Source organism: Muscardinus avellanarius (genome assembly GCF_963383645.1).
Source record: "Muscardinus avellanarius genome assembly, chromosome: 2".
Classification (NCBI taxonomy): domain Eukaryota; kingdom Metazoa; phylum Chordata; class Mammalia; order Rodentia; family Gliridae; genus Muscardinus; species Muscardinus avellanarius.
Genome location: NC_137787.1, coordinates 61,461,898 through 61,475,160, shown reverse-complemented (window position 1 = coordinate 61,475,160; position 13,263 = coordinate 61,461,898).

Genomic DNA, 13,263 nt, shown 5'->3' with positions numbered 1-13,263 from the left:
CCTTCTTTATTTTAAGACAGGATCTTGCTAAGTTGCCGAGGCTGGTTTTGAAATTTTGATATTCCTGCCTCAGCCTCCATAATAGCTAGGGTTATAGATGGCACCACCATGCTCAGTAGAAAGCAGTTCTTTACAAATGTCCTGCCTGCCCCTTTCCTGCCCTTTCTCAAGCCAAACCCCACAAGGAAAGTCTCATCTCATCCTGAAGGACAGCATCCTGACAAATTGCCCATTCCAGTGAGCTCCTGAGAAATGACCAGAGGAGGAGAAAGCTCCGAGCTCACATTATTTTTTTACATTTCTACTTCTGGATATCAGTTAACTGCTAAAATATTAGTTCTCTCCCTTCTATAGCACTGCACTGAGACTGCCCAGCCAGGAAACACATCCCTCCTACCTACCCCATCCCTCCTACCCTCCCCAGGGCCCCTTTATCTACGTGAAACTGTGGGAGTGAGTTCTGGTCAGAGAAACATGAGGAGAAATTTTCTTAGACCCACGAACCTCTTAGCAGAGCTTATCCAGGCCCCTCTAGCCTTCTCACTGGCTGGGCTGGGCATGGCCCCGAGGAGGGCCTTGAATACCACATACTCAGGGTGGCTTTGCTGGGACATCCTGGACCCTCAAGTGACCATATGGAGGAGGGCACCCTGGCCACCACCCAGCACTATTTAGTGAGTGAAAACAAGACAATTATTCCATGCAGCCATTTAAATTCTGAGATTTATTTTTATAGTAGCTAGTATGATCATGATTAATACAAAATTTAGCCTTCTCTACTGGGATCTTGTGGTTAAAATAAACTAAAACATATAGCACTGCAGAGGAAGGCAGGAAAATTAATATGGGAAGCTGATAGATAATGACCCTTGTTGCATAACATCCTATTATTTAATAAAACTTCTGTCTTCAATTACTCAGTAGGCAAAGTGTTTACTGAGCCTGTGGCCCTATAAAAAATTGGTAGACACAAAATTAGTGCATGCTAACTCTTTCTTTTCTTTTCCTATAGTACTGGGGATTGAACCTAGGGCCATTCTACCTCTGAGTTACACCCCTCAGCCCTATTTTATCTTGAAACAGGGTCTCACTAAGTAGCAGAGGGCCTCACTAAGTTGCTGAGGTGGCTGTGAATCTGTGATCCTCCAGTCTCAGCTTCCCAAGTACTGGGATTACAAGAATATTGCCACCACACCTGGCCATGTTGATTCTTACTGGCTTTCCTCAGCAAGTGAATGCAAAGAAGAGTTGAACAAGAATTGGTTGGTTCAAAAGAGCAGAAATGAAAAGGAACAAAATAAATCTGGATGTTTGGAAACTTCTGCTTTGAACTCCAAAGAGTAAGTGCTAGCATAGGAAAAAGGCTTTGAGCCACAAAAGCCCAGTAAGACATCTAGTTAGATAGATGATGTGGCTAGGATCTGGACTGTCCCCAGAGGCTCATGTGTTGAAGGCTTGGCCCCCGTTGCAGCAATGCTTAGAGACGAGGCCTTCAGGAAGGCAACTGCATCGTGGGCTTGAACCTCATCAGTGAGTTAATCCACTGATGGATTCATAATTTGATGGTTTTATTGGGAAGTGGTGGAAATGGGAAGATGGGGTCTAGTTGAAGCAAGCAGGTCATCGGGGGTAGAGGATATGGCTCAAAAGAGTATATCCTGTCTCTGATCTCTCCCTCTTATCTCTCTCTCTCCTCTCTCTTTTTCTCTCCTCCCTCCCTCTCTGCCTCCTTTTCCCTCTTCCTCTTTTCTTCATGGCTGCCATGAGGGGAACAGCCTCCATCAGCCCTGCTGTTTCTGCCTTGGAGCCAACCAGCCATGAACTGAAGCTCTGAAACTGTGAGCCAAAATCAATCTTCCCTCCTTGAAGTTGATTTTCTCAGGCATTTCACAGGGACAAACTGACTAACATCGATCGCAGCACCATGCCAGCAAAGATCAGAGTAATGCTGCCTTCTTCACGCCCAAGCCTGTTTTCTTGCAGAAGACTTCAAATGGCTTCTGTTTAGTTGGAGGAGAGAGGCAGAGAGCTCAGGATGCAGAGGGCTTGAGAAGTGTGTCTAGTAAACAGCCCTGTGCGTGTATACTGGCACATGGAAATTCTGGAAACAAATGTTTGAGAGCCTTATAAGTGTTGAAGGAATGGCAAAAAAAAAACCTCACGAGCCCAGACTACAAAAGCATTTGTTGTTCAAAGTTTAAAATAGACCTTGGGTGCCCAAATGCGCATAGGCAGAAAGCAGGCCACGAAATCTGCAGTCTCCTAAGAAGACCAAAAGGACTGTTTGGAGCAGGTGGGGCGAGGCTTGGAGAGGAGGGCAGAGAGTAGCTCAGGAAGGGGGACGAGTCACTCTTACTCTCTGTGAGATAGAGTCTGTGTAGGGTTTCTGGCTGAGGAGTGACATCATCTAACATGTCATCAAAGGATGCCTGGCTGCTGTGGACACCAGAGGCCTGGGGGGGCATGGATTAGGAGCCACTGTAGTGATCCAGGTGGTGAATGTGATGATTGGACCAGGGTGGTTGTAGTGAGGGGGTGAGAAGCCATCACACCTGGAAATATGTATTTGACACTGATGGAGGACATGGAAGAAACCTGAGGAACGAAAGGTTCCGAAAGAGTTAAGGCAGTTTGGCGAAAGGTCAAGCTTTCCGAGACTCTGGGTGACTTCTGGTCTTTCCGGAATTTCTCACCCCCAACCCACCGGTGAGAGCGGGAACTGGCTGCAATCATGCTCTTAATAATCTTTAACCAGGCCTCTTTGTTTCTTCTTGTTTTTTAATTTTCCCTCCATGATTGTATTCTGCAAGCATATGACGTATGTTCTACATCAATCATTCTGCATTGTGTTTGAGATTGTACTTTGATGCTTTTCTTTCTGTTGAAGTTGTGGTTTTGGTGCAAGGGAAAAAAGTATAAAAACTTAGTTCTAGAGAATAAAGTTGTCAGTGGTCTAAGAGACTACTGTCCATGTCTTCATTTCAGGTCTCTCCCTCCCAAGTCCCGGGAAGGAATCCCCACAGACACCAGCTAAGAGAATTTTCTGGATGGTTCTGGGTTGCAAGAAAAAGAGAGATTTCAAGCCAGGTGCAATGGTGCACACCTATAATCCCAGTTACACAGAGACTGAAGCAGGAAGATGGCAAGTTTGAGACCAGCCTGGGCAACTGAGACCCTATCTTAAATAAAAAGGGAGGGGATCTGGCTCAGTGGCAGAGAACTTGCCTGTTGCTAGTGAAGTCTTGGGTTTGATCCCCTAGTTCCAGGAAATAAAAATAATAGAAAAGTAAGCCAGGCGTGGTGGTATACACTTATAATCCCAGCATTTGGGAGGCAGAGACTGGAGGATCGCAGTTCGTGGACAGCCTCAGCTACTTAGTGAGGCCCTTTGCAACTCAGTGAGACCCTGTATCAAAAATAAAAAGATTAAAAAATAGGGCTGGGATTATAGCTCAAAGGTACAATGCCCCTGGGTTTCATTCTCAGTACCGCAAAAAAAAAAAAAAAAAAAAAAGAAAGAAAGAAAGAAACGAAAGGTAAAAAAGCACTTGAGATGACTTGTAGGGTTTGGGCTTAAGCATTAGGAAAAATTTAGCTATCGACAAGTGGATTAAGGAAGTTTGGACAGAGCAGGTTCAGAGGGGGAATCAGGACTTGTGCTGAGACGTGGTGAGTTGACTGCTGAGTCAGGAGTTGAGGAGCTCTAGACTAGACAGGATGGTATTTAAAGCTACCGCTGACTAAGGTTAGGTGTAGGCAGAGGAAAGAAAAGAACTAACATTTAAACGGTTTGGAAGAAGAGGAGGAGGCAGCAAAGACGACTGGGAAGGAGAAAGCCAGGAGACAGGAACTCGGAGTGAGGGCGAGGACGTCCTGGAAGCCGGGGAAGGGCCAGCAGGGAGGGAGGGAGCCCCTGTACCCTGTAGATGGAGCCCACGAGATGGGGCGGAAATGAGTGTGGAGATGAGCAATGCGGGGATATATGTAAAGCCTGGCTGCCCTGGGTTTCTGAGGGATGGCGCGGCGCAGCTTTACTGCAAAGGATGACAAGGAAGTGAGGTGGCTGCTGGTAACGAGAATTCAAAAAAATCTGGGGGTATGACCCAGTGGTAGAGTGCTTTCCATCGTGGATGAAGCCTTAAGTTTGCTCCCCACCACTGCAAAATAAATAGACAAAAGAGAATATTTTTGTTTTGTGCCCCTCTTTTTTTTGTGTGGTACTGGGGATGGAACCCAGGGGCATTCTACCTCCAAGCTACAACTCCCAGCCCTTTTTTTTATTCTTTATTTTGAAACAGGGTCTCACTGAGTTGCAAAGGGCCTCACTAAGTAGCCGAGGCTGTCCATGAACCGTGATCCTCCAATCTCAGCCTCCCAAATGCTGGGATTAAAAGCATGCGCTACCATGCCCTGCTTGTTTTGTGCTCTTTTTGAAAGAGAAAAATAACAGCATATTTGTGTGATGATTATAGTGATCCAACAGTAATTTTATTTATTTATTTATTTATTTATTTATTTTTATTTATTTTTATTTTTTTGGTGGTACTGGGGTTCCTAGAAACCCTTCTACCACCGGGCTCCCAGACCTATTTTATACTTTTTTAAAATTGGGAAACAGGGTCTCTTAAACCAGCGCGGCTGGTTGGCTTCGAATCTGCACGATCCTCCTGTTCTCCGCCTCCCAAGCGCGGGGATTACAAGCGTGCGTCACCACACCTGGCAGTAATTTTATTTTTAAAAAATTTATTAGCCAGGCATGGTGGCACATGCTTGTAATCCCGTGCTTGGGAGGTGGAGACAGGAGGGTCGTGCAGGTTCAAAGCCAGCCTCACTGCCTTAAGAGACCCTGTTTCCAAATTTAAAAATATATATATGAAAAACAGGTGTCTGGGGGTGTAGCCTGGAGGTAGAAGGGTTTCCAGGAACCCCAGTACCACAAAAAAAATTATATAATAAGGAACAGGAAGAAAATGCCCATAAGGTATTTTCAAAATTTGTATACTTTTTTTTCTAACAATTACAAAATATATGATTAGTATATACCTAGTCAAATGTAGCTGTACATTTTAATTTTTAATGGCTGTAGAATATTATATTTTATGAGTGTGCCATAATTTGCTTAACTAATTCTATATAATTGAACTCTCGAGTAATTGGAGGGGTTCCTTTTTTACTTTTTGTTTTTTATAAACAATCACGCAATAGATATCCTTATACATGTATATCAGCTCATAGTTGCCTTAGGATTTGCTCCTATAAATGGAGGTGCTAGGCCAAAAAAATTGGAACTACTTAACTAACTGTAATGCATATGGAGTAGCCCAAATGTCCATTTAGAAGCAACCAGAGTCATTTAGGCCGGCTCTAATCCAGCTAGGTTTCTTTGTTATACCTCTTATAAGAGGACACTATTCTCATACATTTATTTGTGTGATCAATGTCTGTCTCTCACTGGACTGCAAACCTGTGAGTACATTGATGGAGCCTGTGTTTTTTATTAATACTTTCATTGGTGCATTGTAGTTACGTACCGTTGTGAGGTTAAATGTGATACCAATATACGTGCACACAGCACTGGTGTAAACGTTAGTGATGCCTTCATAGGACACTGCATTATTTGAACCATTTCCTTCATCAAGCCTTCTTTTTCCCTTCCCCCACCTCCTTCCCCCTGTCTCCTTCCACTCTTCTACTGGTCCCTCTCCTCATTTATCTAAAGTCCCTTTTATTTCCTCTTTTCTCTGTAGCTTCCACATAATGGAGGAAGACATAGGACCCCTCACTTTCTGAGGCCGGCTGATTTCACTCAGGATACTATTCTTTAGTTTCATCCATTTTCCTGCAAATTATATAATTTTGTTCTTTATGGCTGAGTAAAATCCCATTGTGTGTTTATGCCATATATTTTTTTTTTTATCCATTCATCTGTTGGTGACACCTAGTTTGATTCTGTAATTTTGGCTATTGTGAATTGTTCTACTGGAGACATGGATATGCATGTATTGTATATCCATTGCATATCTGACTTTAATTCTTTTGGAAATGTACAGATTGGTATCGGTGGATCATATAGTAGTTCTATTCCTAGTATTTTTAGGAACATCTACAATGATCTCCATGTTGGTTGTACTAATTTCCATTCCCATCAACAGGGTATAAGAATTCCTTTTTAATTTATATTTTCTATTTCCTCCACATTCTTGCCAGGATTTATGTGTGTGTGTGTGTGTGTGTGTGTGTGTGTGTGTGTGTGTGTGTTTTGCTGGGTATTGAAATCAGAGGCATTCTACCTCTGAGCTATAGTCCCAGACCTATTTTTTTAATTGCTTGATTGGAAACAGGGTCTCACTAAGCTGGCTTTGAATGTGTGATCCTCCTGTCTTAGCCTCGCAAGTACTGGGGTTACAAGCATGCACTACCATACCCAGCCTATTATTTGTTTTCTTGATGATTGCCATTTAAACTGGGTCCCTTTAATTTCCTTCTCTTTCCTTATTGCCCTGGCTAGAACTCCAAGTGCTATATTGAATGGTAATGATGAGAGTGGCCATTGTTCTCTTGTTCCTGATTTATTTATTTATTTATTTATTTATTTATTTATTTATTTATTTGGTACTGGGGATGGAACTCAGGGGCATTCAACTTCCAAGCTACTTCTCCCAGCCCTATTTTTTATTCTTTATTTTGAAACAGGGTCTCACTGAGTTGAAGAGGACCTCACTAAGTAGCTGAGGCTGGCCACAAACCTACGATCCTCCTGTCTCAGCCTCCCAAGTACTGGGATTGCAAGTGTGTACCACCATGCTCACCTCTTGTTCCTGATTTTAAAGACAATGCTTTCAGTTTTTTCCCATTTAGTTTGATGTTAGCTTTGAGTTTATAATATATTGCCATTATGGCATTGAGGTAGGTTCCTCCTATCTCTAATTTCTTCCATGTTTTTAATATGGATGGGTGTTGGTCTTTTGTCCAATGCATTTTCTGCATCAACTGAGTTGATCCTGTGATTTTTTTTTTGGTCTTTAATTTTTTTTATGTGATGAATTATATTTATTGACTTCTGGAGGTTGAACCAGCCTTGTATCTCTGGAATGAGACCAACCTAGTCATGGTGTATAATCTTCTTGATGTGACTTTGAATGCAAATTTCCCATATTTTATTAAATATTTTTGCATCTGTGTTCATCAAAGATATGGGTCTGTAATTTTTTGAGGTATCTATATTTGGTGTTGTTATCAAGGTGATATGGTTTTATGGAATAAGTTTGGGCAGTTTTCCATCTCTTTCTATTTTCATGGAATAATTTAAGGAACATCGGACTTAGCTCTTCCTTAAAGATCTTGTATAATTCAGCCAGGAATCCATCTGGTTCTGGGCTTTTCTTTATTGGGAAGCTCTTTATCGCTGCTTCAAACTCTTTGCTTGTGTCTAGACTGTCTGGGTTTTCTATGTCCTCTTGGTTCAGTTTAGGTAGGTGACTGAGCTGGATTTAACTCACCTCTGTACCCTCTGCTGTTGGCAACAGCCTGTCATGTAGTGGTACTTCAGTAAATCACTGTTGATGCAGGAATGAGGAGGCAAAGTGTAATTCAAGGTAGATAACCCTGGATAATATTTGGGGCTAGAAGGAAGTGTAACTATCAGTCATCCTCTAATGCCATGCAGCACAGTCCTGAAGTGTTGGTAATTGGCTAATTAAATACTGCATGAAGACTTCCGGGAAGATGGCGACCGAGAAAAGCGGGGCTTAAGAGCCCCGCTAACAACTAATCTCCATTACCACAAAATCAGCGCCTTTCATAGCCATAAAACACCATCACCAGAGAAACAACAAAATCACCAGGCTCCAGAGAGAAAGCTGACTGAGAACAGAGCTCAGACCACAGAGGAGATACACTGGCCTCACGCCCGAGGACGCGGCAGCAGCGCCATACTGCTGGCGGCAGCAGCGAATTCACCGGACGGCTACAGCAAGCCAAGGTGAGCCACTGAGGAACAGCCAGGCGGGATCTTTCGGTGCAGGGAGCATCTAAAGTTCCCAGTGGCTGAGCTCAGCACACACTGCAGGGACTTAGAGTGGAACTCAAAACCAAGAAGAAATAAGCCAGCCTCACAGCCAAGGGCATAACAGCAGCGCCATATTGCCACTGGCGGCAGCAGCAGCGAATTCACCGAGTCCAGTACAGCTACATCTGCGTACTCAAGAACAGTGAGTCAAATTGCGGGCCCCAGAGGAGAAATCCCAGTACTGACTCCCAGGGACTTGACCCAGTGGGGGAGTGGCGGTGGCAGAGATATCACACCATAGGAGAACGCCCAACCTGGCACCCCCCCATAGTTTAAAGCAGCCTCTATCGACTCCCTGGGTCGGAGACTCTGTGATACAACCCAGTAAAGGAGTAGTGGGGTCTGAGATACTACAGACTCGATATCCAGAGCACCTTAAGCAAAGTCATAGTGACCCAAGGGAAGAACCCAGAGAAGGCACAAACTTCCGAAATCATGGGAAAGAGGAATAACACTGGAGCAATGAATGCCCACAACCCCACAACATCAGAACCCGATAAAACAGAAAATCAGAGATTTCTAGAAGATCAAATCAGGAAAATAACTGTAGAAATAATAGAGGTGCTTCAAAAAGAACTCAGAGAGAGCCAAAAAGAGATAAAGGATGCAATTAATGAAGTAAAGGCCTCAATTCAAAGCACAAACAACCGATTAGACCACATGGAGAACAGAATCTCGCTCTTAGAAGATGATCATTCCAAAAATGAATGCATAGTTTCTAATCTAGAAAAAAATATCCAACAGCAGGAATCTGATATTGAAGAAATATGGGCCCATTTTAAGAGAGCTAACCTAAGAATAATTGGAATAGAGGAGGGAAAAGAAAGTGAAACCAAAGGGATCAACAATCTCTTCAAGGAAGTAATAGCAGAAAATTTTCCAAACATAGAGCAAGAGGTTGATACACAGATCCAGGAAACTTATAGAACTCCCTTTAGACAGGATCGGAGAAGAGGATCCCCATGCCACATAATTGTCAAAATGACCAATGTGGAAGCCAAGCAGAGAATCTTAAAGGCAACAAAAACAAAGGACCAAGTGACATTCAGAGGCAAACCGATTAGAATCACTCCAGACTTCCCAAACCAAGTCATGAGAGCCAGAAGGGCTTGGAGTAACATATTCCCAACTCTGAAAGAAAACAACTTCCAGCCAAAAATTTCCTACCCAGCAAAACTTTCTATCAAATTAGATGGAAAAATAAGAAGCTTCCATGACAAACAGAAACTGAAGGAATTTATGTCTTCACAACCAGCGCTAGAGAAAATACTCAAAGAGATTAACTACAAAGAAGAAATATGTAACACACACCAGAACCAGAGAAACAAGAGTTTCCATCCAACAGACAACTAAGATTGGTTATCTGTGGAGATTCATTATTTATGTTAGTCTTTTACCTATCTCTAAATGGTATTGTTTGCCTTTATTGTTGTTAATTTTTAGGATTTCTAGTTGTAATATTAATATACCTTCAGATATAGCATTTGGAAATATTTTATCCAATTCTATTAGTAATTTTTAACTCTGTTTACATTGTCTTTGGATATACAATTTTTTTTTATTTTTTAGGGAGTTTGTATATTCTTCTGTTGCCTGTGCCATTGAAATCATATCCAAGAAATCACTGCCAATTTCAATGTTGTGAGGTTTTATTACCCATATTTTCTTCTAAAAGTTTATAGTCTTAACATTTATATTTAGGTCTTTTATCTATTTTGAGTTAATATTTGTATATGGGATTAGGTAAGGGTCCAATTTTTTTCTTTTCCATGTAATTATTATTTTTCAACAATATTTAGTTAAAAGATTATTATTTCCACCACCAAATGTTCGTGGAAACCTTATCAAAAATAACTTGACAATATAGGGAAGAATTTAGCTCTAGGCTTGTATTTAACTCCAATGTTTTATATATCTGCCTTTAGAACAGTACTACACTGTTTCAATTATTGTAGCTTTATATGGTTTGAAGTCAGAAAATATATATCTTCTAGCTTTGTTCTTTTTCAAGATCGTTTTGGGTATCTAGAGTCCATATTCCATATTAGGATAGATTTTTTTTCTGAAAAATAAATATATAAATATATGATAGTTTCACCTAAAAAAATAGAAAAAAATATTCTCTGGTAAGAAAGAAAGCAAAAACAAATATTGAAATGTTATCTTTAAGTCATCAAACGCTTGGTATCAGACAAATGAAACTGTTATGTGAGATTATCATTATTAATTTTGGATAAATTGCTATAATACTAGATGTCAACCACTAAGCCAAGCATGGGAAGGAGGGATGGGGAGGGAATGGGGTGGGGATCGGGTGGGGGCTGATTGGGTGATGTGTGTATGTATGTCTACAAAAGTTTGTATCCCACTATGATGTATGAATACAGTGCACCAATAAAAAATTAAAAAAAAATACTGCATGAAGAAGTGTGTCACTTTTATAGTAAGCATCCGCCTTCCTGAGTGGCTTGATAAATGGCGTAACTGTGGCTCCTTCCATGGTAACTTTGGAGAAGACTCGCAATCCACGTCCACATTTGGGTGTCGTGCCCAGGAGTTTGGTTATCCCTTGGTCCAGTCCCCACATCGTGGAGTCTAGTGCTGCAGCTCAGTGGCCAGCAGGTGGCAACAAACAGTTATTAAGACAACCAGGAAGCATCTATGCCCTCTAGGACCAGGCGGCTCCCTACCACCTGCTGGTTGGAGCAGGTTTAAAGGTGGAACTCAGGAGCTGTGCTCCGGACATGATGAGTTTGAGTTGTCTTTTAGGCTCTGTCTCCTGGAGGCCTTCTTTCCTAGGAACGTACACTGAGTCAGCCCACCGGGTGGGCCCTTTCCTGGGAGGGAGGCTGCTCAGGGACATTCCCAGGGACACCTTCCCTCAGAGAAGTCAACAGGGGCAGAGCACTTGCTTAAGCAAGTGCCAGAGTAGCCAAGCTCACCAGGATGGAAATCTGATATTTTTTATTGCAAATATGGTGCTCCCTCCACTACATTTTTGGTCTAAATTGTGCTCCAAGCAACATCTTCTAAGGGAGGGACATAAAAAAGAGAAATAGGAAGGATGAAGGAAGGGGGCCAGGTGGCCCAAAGGTAGGTACTTCTTGCTCTGACCCTTGCTTCATCTAAAACTATGTTTTGATTTAAATATATATATATATTTATATACGTATAAATATGTGTATGTGTGTGTGTGTGTGTGTGTGTGTGTGTGTGCTTTTTTTTTTTAACTTGGACTTGGCTTTTAGAGGGAGAAAATAAATGAGACTCCTTCTCTCATAGGCTATCTACAGTCTCCGAGGCATGTTCTGCCCCGCTGAGTGGTGGCAGCCGTGTGTCCTGGGGCTATGAAACCACAGAGTCAGCAGGATCTGAACCAGGCCGTGGCCACTGCTCTCCTGGCCTGACCCCTTGAGTCAGGCACGAAATGCTTTAAGGGCAACACTCTCCTCTTGCCAGCTCCTCATATTCTCTAGGACAGAGACAAACCAAGAAAAATGAGTCTGATGAACAATCTAATGTGCCCTACTCCCCCCCACCCTACTGTCGACAAAGAGGATATTTTGAATTTTTCTCTTATGCAGTCTGGGTAATAGCAGGCTATAGGAAAACTAAAGAAGCCCAGGAGACCAAGTTGAATGACAAATGAAGAAGGGAGGGGGGGTGTGCAGAGAAAAGCCCCAGGGTGTGTATTTAGGGGGTGGAGAGGAGGAGGAGAGAGAATTGACCAAAGGGACAAAAGGGGAGAGAAGGCCCCACATTATTTTTTAAGGAGTTTTGTTGGATATTTACACTGTACTCCTTTCTGGGGCATTTTCTCAAAAGACAGAAGAGATTTGTTTCCACTTCTATTTTCCTGCAGGACTGGACCACAGAGAATCCTGGGTTTGGATCAGTTACCTAAGAAAACGTCACTCTGCTGTGATTTAGAGGAGTCAAAGCCACGAATGTCTTCAACATCCATTTTGTCAGCTGCCTGAGTTTCTATTCTGAGAGGTGCTAACTGTTAAACATTGTGTTATTCACTTGATTTCCCTAAATAACTTCTAATTAGTTTTAATTTGAACTAAGATTGTTCTACTGTTGACAGAGATGATAAATAAAACAATGAAGAATGCACTTTAGAAAAATGTTCACTAATATTTGATATTTTATAATATCTGTCTCAGCACAGGCAACTTACATTTTTTTTTTTTTTTTGGTGGTACTGGGGTTCCTGGAAACCCTTCTACTTCCGGGCTACACTCCCAGACCTATTTTATATTTTTTTATTTGGAAACAGTCTCTTAAGCCAGTGCAGCAGGCTGTGCTATCCTCCTGTCTCCACTTCCCAAGTGCGGGGATTACAAGTGTGCACCACCATGCCCAGCGGCAACTTACATTTTTAAATTTTTTAAAAAAATATTTTTCTCAAAGCAATAATTGCATTGGTCAAGAGGTCACTTAAACATTATCTTTCACCTTTCATGCATTTCTCACGGTGGGATTTTTCTATTCTCTTTCAGTGAAACTAATTGCGTTGGTGCCAGAAATACAATCAAGTTGGTGACTGCTTAGCTTTTGAAACCTGCGTCTAGCAGGATGATTACTATATTCATTGCACGCTAGAAAACGATGAGCAATATCCTCTTACCTAAAATACTGCCAAAGGTAAAAGTTTTTCAAGGCTCTCAGAATATCATAAAGCAGATTATAAGAAATTTTAAAACACTTTTGAATGTGTGTGTGTGTGTGTGTGTGTGTGTGTGTGTGTGTGTGTAGGGGATTGAATTAGGGAACTTTAACCTCTGAGCCCTTTTTATTTATTTACTTTTTTTTTTTTTTGGTGGTACTGGGGTTCCTGGAAGCCCTTCTACCTCCAGGCTACACTCCCAGACCTATTTTATACTTTTTTTTATTTGAAAACAGGGTCTCTTAAGCCAGCGCGGGTGGCTCCGAACCAGCACGATCCTCCTGTCTCCGCCTCCCAAGCGCGGGGATTACAAGCGTGCGCTACCACGCCCGGCCTTATTTACTTCTATTTTGGAACAGGGTCTCATTCAGTTTCTGAGGCTGGTCTCACACCTCCAGTTTCATCCTCCTAAGTAACGGGGCTACAAGTGTGCGACACCATGTCCACTTTGTTGGAGTATTTTAATGGAGTCTCCCCTCTCTCTTCCTGTCTTTAAGCCAATGGAGCTAGCTCTCCACTAACC